The following is a 7,105-nucleotide window of genomic DNA, read 5'->3' as shown; positions in this document are numbered from 1 at the left end:
GGTGTTTGGGTACCTCCCACAGCCCAAAGATGTGCAGGTTAGACAGTCCAGTCATGCTGAATTGTCCACAGTGTCCAGGATTGTGCAGACTAGGTGGACCAGTCATGGGAAATTAGGTGTTACAGGGATGGAGTGCTCTGGGCGTGATGTTTTTAAGATGGTTGGTGGGATTTGATGGGCCAATGCTCTCCTTCCACACTGTCGGGATTGTATTCTATGATTGAGAATAAAGGCTACACAGCAGGGTGCCCTTGGAGAAGGAGCATGTGGTGTGTATCAATGCTCTCGATGCCTTCAGATAGAGGTGGGCACCGCAGGGGATACAGTGCTTTATCTCTGTCGCTGCCCCCTCACCCCCAACTCTACTTTGATTTCGTCCCTTCTCACTCTGTCACTTGTAACGGTTTGCTTTGCCAGTCATGAGCCTTGTTTATAAATATTCAATTGGTTATTGCGGGTTATTAACCAAAAGCAAAATGGGGTAATGATGATTTTGATGGTGGGAAGGTTGCTCAGCTGTGTGTGATAACATTTCTGAGTAGGAGAAATGGGGGAAAAAGAACGCTTCACACCTCACAGAATGAGAACTGAAAAGCAGTTAAATCAAACCAAAGGTTCAGAAAGGGAGGGAATATTTCCCTGGAGTTTGAGTAACTGGAAAGTGATGGTGTCCGGGAATAGACATGATTTTGTTCTAAAGGGCACTTGAAATTTTAAGAACTGTTATGTTCACATAGTTTCAATTCTTTTACTTTTATTTATTGTGGAATAATCTTTAACACAAGGTTTGCAAATTTGTTTTTTTAATGTAAAAGACAAATATTAAATAAAATCCATCAAACCATCCCTCACTGAAAACTGTTGTGGAAGTGCAATCTCCTGGAGAATCCCTGCCTTCTCCTTCCTACCCAGGCTCCATGGCTACATACACACCTGGGAGATAGCAGCAGGAGGCGGCCATTCGGCCTTTCAATCCTGCTCCCCCACTCAATGGGAAACAGCTGACCATCCAGCTCAGCTTCCTGTTCCTGCTGTGTTCCAATCCCCTTTCATGACTTTATCTCGAAGAACTATATCTAAGTCCTCCTTTGGTTACACTGCCTTTTGTTCCAGTGACGTTGCTGTATTACTGTGTCGGTGTAGACGGGGATAATGTGATAGTGCTGCCTCCTGGAGGATGCACTCAGCATCCCTCATCATCTTGCAGTATCATCAACCGGGGTTCAGCAATTAGAGATATAAATCGTTTCCAGGATATGGGCATCACTGGCTCAGCCAGCATTTATTCCCCATTTCTGGTTACCCTTGAGAAGATGGTAGTAAGCTGCTGTCTTGTACCATTCACAGTCCATTTGGTGCAGAGAGACTGACAATGCTGTGAGGAGAGTTTACAAGATTTTGGCCGAGTGATTCTCTATCTTTGGTTCTTCAAATGCTGGTTAACTCAATCTCGATCGGCATATGATTTTGAGATTTCAGTCTGCAAATCTTCACCATCTAGCACCCTGTATAAAGGAATAAGTACAGATTAGAAATTCAGAACAGACAATTCTAGTTGCTCTTGAATATTTTCCCCTTTCTTCCCCAAAAGCTGTAACCAACCAGCCCACTTACTCTCTCCCATCATTCTGACTCTGCTACCCCCTAACGTACACCCTCCATATTCTCATGGAGTAACTGATAAACAGATCCATGCCACCACTTCCCGTCCCTGGTTAGACTCTGCACCTTTTCTGGGATCACTTCCTTTCCTTTCAGTTGCTGCAAGTTAATAATGTAACAGCAGAATGAAACAAAAGGAAACAGAAAGGGAGGTGGCAGATCCTGGACAGAAGAGGAACCTTCAGTCTGGGAGAATGGGTCAGGTCTTTCTTTGCTTCCTATTAGTTGATTCCCACCATTACAATGAATTGGGGATGGAGAGTGGTCCGACATTGGTGTAGTGACACGTTGACCCCCCAAATAATCAATACTTTCAGCAGATGCATTCCTCCTCCAGCCAATCGCAGTGTGAAAAACTTTCCGCAAAGTATACTTCCCGAAAGCACATGCTCCAAAACCCGCCCACATTCTGTACATGTACAGTGCCGGGGTTTCCCCGCACACGTGTGGTCCCTGCCTCAGGGATTGTGGGAGTTGTAGTCCCCATGAAGCCACTGGAGCCTTGTCTCTGGTAAGTGAATGAAAAGTGTGGACTGGAAGGTGTTGTGTATATGATCCCCATACAGACACACAGAATATATGGACTGTCACTGGGTTTTACTGAGGCATCTGCTTCCACAACCTGATTTTCTGATGTAAGGAATATAGATTCCGCCAGCTGGGGTGTGTGGTGCTTAATAGGAGGAGAGGTCTTTAAGCAGAGGTGGCTCAATGGTTAGCATTGCTGACTCACAGCGTCAGGGACCTGGATTTCATTCCAGCCTTAGACGACTGTGTGGAGTTTACACGTTCTCCCCGTGTTTGTGCGGGTTTCCTCTGGGTGCTCCAGTTTCATCTCTCAGTCCAAAGATGTGCAGATTCAGTGGATTGGCCATGCTAAATTCCCACAGTATCCCTGCCTGTGCAGGTAAAGCCATTAACCATGGGAAATACAGGGAATGGGTGTGTCTGAATGCGATGCTCATTATAGGGTTGGTGTGGACTCCATGGTCGAGTACCCTGTTTCTGCACTGTAGAGATTCTATTCTATTCTCATGAAGAAGAACGTACTTATCTCAATGTGCTGTGAATCTGTGGAATTCCCTATTCAAAATGCAGTGGATGCCAGGACAATGAGTAAATTTACTGAAGAGATCCAGATGTAAAATTTGCAATGAGTTGAAGGGTGAGAGAGGGAGCAGATGGGAAAATTCAGCTGAGACCAAGGTGAGCTCAATCATCATGGTATCAAATGGTGGAGCTGGTTCGAAGGGCAGCATTGCCTCTCCTGTGCCCAGTGCTTATCTTCTTACGGTAATAACTGGAAAGCTGAATCCAAAACTCACCACCTTCACCAAAGGACATTTTCGGAAAATGCAGGATAGTCAGATGGATTCGTGTTCCAAACTTAGTGCAAACGCATGTAGGAGAAAATGATTTTGCAATGTTAAACTGAGGGGAGTTAAAAATCACACAACGACAGATTCTAGTCCAACAGATTTAATTGGATCATGATGAAGGAGCAACGCTCCGAAATCAAGTGCGCTTCCAATTAAACCTGAGGGACTATAACCTGGTGTTGAGATTTTTAACTTTGCACACCCCAATCCAACATCGGTATCTCCAAATCATGTAAACTGAGGGGCGACAGTGATTTATGGTTTTCGACAGTGTAGGACATTCACACCGTCCAGAATACTCTGTTGTGAATATCTATCCTGTACTTTATTATAAAGCCAAGGTCTCTGACAATGAATACCAAAACACCCAGGTATCATCGCCTCACCTCGTAATCTGATAAAAGACTTGTGATAAGTATGGTTGAATTTAGAATACAGTTTGAAAGCGGGAAGATTAAATCAAATCCTAAGATCCAGTGCTTAAACAAAGGAGACTACAATAGGATGAGGCAGGAGTTGGCTAATGTAGACTTGAAGCAAAGACTTTAGGGTGGGAGAGTTGACAGACAGTGGAGGAATATCAAAGAATTTTTTCAAACTGCTCAGCCAAAGTATATATCAGTGAAACGGAAGGACTGTAGGAAAAGGAGTAATCTGCCGTGGGTGGCTAAGGAAATAAGGGAGTCTATCAAATTGAAATTGAAAGCATACAAATTGGCAAAGACCAAGGAGAAACTAGGAGATTAGAAAAACTTTAAAGATCAACAGAAAGCTGGATGGGATTGGGGGAGAAAAGCGATTAGTAGCTATCCCCAGGGCCAGAATAGCAGTTTACACTGCTAGAGGGGAACATGTTGTGTGGGGAACATATGGCCTCTGTAATTGTTGAAGCACTTAACCGTTACCATAGAGATAATCCTGATCAAGTTAAAACTCACAGCACACTCCAAAAGCTTGTACTTTCAAATAAACCTGTTGGACTATAACCTGGTGTTATGTGGTTTTTAACTTTACGCACCCCCCTCCAACACCGGCTCTTCCACATCAGAATCCTGACAGACAGCCCCACTGAAACTGAAGTGCCTGTCAGATACCTGACTGAGCCACAGGGGCGTGGGGGAGTGGTATGTGGTTTAACCACACAGTGCTGGGCTGAACTCAACTTTTTAACTGCCAGTTCCATGGAGATAATATTGAGACACAGCATCCATTCAAAACCAAAAACCACAAAGATATAAGAATGGGAGCGGCACATTGGACAGGCGGGGAGTTACCTGATGCTGCCTGGAGGTGTTCTGCATGTACGCTATCCAGGTAACTGCTATGTCCCATCAATAAAGACTCAAAGAAGACCTCTCAGAATTCTGTGCCCAGTTATTGCTATCCAGCAGGGTTCAGGAAGTCTTCACAGCAGTCAGTCGTCACAGTGAAGAACACGAAGAAGATGCCAGTAATTGATAAAGAAACTGAGGAAGGTGAGGAACAAGAAACAACCATCATCATGAAAGTGTTAGAGCTGGGCAAGTTAATGGAGCTAAAGGTGGACAAGTCTCGACGCTCGGATGGAATACATCCCAGGGTGCTATGAGAGATAGCGTGAGAAATAGTAAATATACTTGGAGTCAATGTCCTACAGCAGAGACATGCCCTTTGGCCCAAACTGGCCCATGCCGACCAGAATGTCCATCCACGCTAACCCCATTTCCTTGCACTTGACCCATCTGCTTCTGACCCTTTACTATCCATGTATTTGTCCAAATGCCTTTTACCTCAACCACTTCCACTGGCATCTCATTCCATATATATATATCACCCTCTGTGTAGAACTGTTGACCCTCAGGTTCCCTTTCACAATTTCTCCTCCGACCTTAAACTGATGCCCTCACTCCTTGATTCCCTGGGAAAGAGACGGAGTGCATTCACCTTACCCAAGCCTCTCATGGTCTTATATACTTCCAGAAAAGATCACCCTCTGTTTCCACTGCTCTGAACAAAAAAAGAAAAAAATCCTCGCTTGTCCAACCTCTCCCTATAATTTAGACCCCTGAGTCATGCCAAAAATTCTTGTAAATTTCTTATGCACTTTTTCCAGTTAATAACTGAAACCTACACTGCACTCATCACATTTCCAGTGTTTCCCCATGGCACTGGAACCGACGTGACAACGTCAATGGATTACAAGCCATGATCGATAATTAACCTCTTTACGACAATCCTGTTTTCATAGCATTTTCCATGGTGCAGGCATCCTTGTGTCTTTCTGGTTGCATGGTTAATTAAAAATTTGTCCTCACACAAAACAAATCTATAGCTTAATTGTTCCTGGGAAATGTGCCATGTTTCTTCAGACTTTTAACAACAAATGAACTCTCTCTGCACAGTCACCACACTAACATGGACTTGGCTGTGTCTCAGTAATGTTTCCAGTCACACTGACATTTGAAATATTCGCCCATGGACAGAATACACACCTTTCCTTCCATATGAAAAGGCCAATGATATTCAGATCGGCACGGATCAAGTGACTATCATAACGGAACGTAAAGTTCAATTTGAATTTCTCATCCACAAATTCGCCATTTCAGAACCCTACAACAGAGAAATCAAGTCACCACCGTTAACACAAGATGGAAATTCATAAGACAGTGATAGTATTAAATTGTAGTTTCATTTGTTCCCCCAAAGCTTTCAATCTCAGTCTCACAATTGCTCTTTTCTATGAACTGAAATCCAAACCAATCTCCTCACCCTTTTCCTCCACACCCAATTCTCACACACTCTCTCTTCTGTTTGAAATCAGCTTCCTCGCTCCTGCCTGCAGACTAAGAACCAAAAAAAGGTCTCCTCCAACAATCCAAATATGCGCAGGTCAAGTGAATTGGCCATGCAAAATTGCCATAGCGTTAGGTGCACTAGTCAGAGGGAAATAGGTCTGGGTGAGTTACTCTTCTGAAGGTTGGTGTGTACTGGTTGGGCCGAAGGGCCTTTTTCAACACTGGAGGAAATATAATCTAATCAAATCAATGAGTCTGACTCGGAGCCTCCTGGATGTTGGTGAATCCTTCCCCCACCTCCCAGGTTTCCTGCCTGGTCAGAACCAAACTGATGTTTTTGCCCCAATCTGGAACATTTTATTTATTTCCCCCCACACGGACCCTCTGATGAGAACCATCCTGCACACACTGGCCAAGTCATATCTGATTGAACTAGATGAACCAAATTAGAACTTTAATTGCAGGACCATCTGTGTTCCTCTCCATAACATTCCTGAATCTTCACACGAGTTCTGATAACTTTCTGCAAAATGCTCCCCCCACTGATAGCTGACCACTTGTCACGATATCAGGGGCAGGGGCCATTTCCCTGGGTCCTGTTCCCAGAGGAAGGAAACTGCGAATGACAGATTAATCCCACACACGCATAGCCTCCCTCCTGGTCCTGACCAGCCTTGCACATACACCAACAATTGGCCAGAACTGCGCCCGTGCACTGGTCTCCCCTCCGACAGCACATGCTCCAGGTCACACACGAAGCTGGATGATTGACAGCAGCTGCTGCCCAATAGGGTGGAGGGGGCAGGGCTGGAGATTGTAAACAATGAATGAATGTGGAGGACACTGGGGGATGGACAGGTCAGTGAGGGACAGGATCAGTGCAGCAGCAGGAGGGGACCCTGAACAAACTGAGAAATGGGAGAGTCTGACAGGAGAGAAACTACAGGAAGGTTCTGTTTGGAGGCTCAGGCAGGGACAGCAGGAAGACAATATGGCCTGGTGGCTTGGGCACGTTTTCCAATCAGCCTTTTCAAAGATGCTGTTACTCAACTCTGAGCCCGATCCTCCTGGTTCAGAGGAAAGGACACTACCACCAATTCTTGGTGGGCTAGTGGAAAGAAGGGAAGATTTCCTCAATCTCTCTCACAAGGGAACTCCATGAGCTCCTCCCACTTACTGTCTATGATGGCGATGGAAACAGAGCAGATGGGAGCGGGGTTCGGGATATAGGGACTGCCTTTCAAATGGAACTTACCTGTGTCGGTTATATTAACATGACTCAATACACAG

The 7,105-nt window shown here is 44.9% G+C and overlaps 1 long non-coding RNA gene across 1 annotated transcript in view; it reads right to left on the bottom strand.

Annotated features, from left to right (window-relative positions):
- Positions 1-1,465: 1,465 nt before the first annotated feature.
- The window catches only part of LOC122548094, a 27,420-nt gene continuing 21,780 nt past the window's right edge, over positions 1,466-7,105 (bottom strand). The window contains exon 3 of the long non-coding RNA XR_006311171.1: positions 1,466-1,505. This is a non-coding gene — a long non-coding RNA (uncharacterized LOC122548094). The remainder of the gene's footprint in view (positions 1,506-7,105) is intronic.

Source organism: Chiloscyllium plagiosum, unplaced genomic scaffold, assembly GCF_004010195.1.
Source record: "Chiloscyllium plagiosum isolate BGI_BamShark_2017 unplaced genomic scaffold, ASM401019v2 scaf_6210, whole genome shotgun sequence".
NCBI classification, from domain to species: Eukaryota; Metazoa; Chordata; class Chondrichthyes; order Orectolobiformes; family Hemiscylliidae; genus Chiloscyllium; species Chiloscyllium plagiosum.
This window is presented reverse-complemented; position numbering and strand designations above follow the sequence as displayed.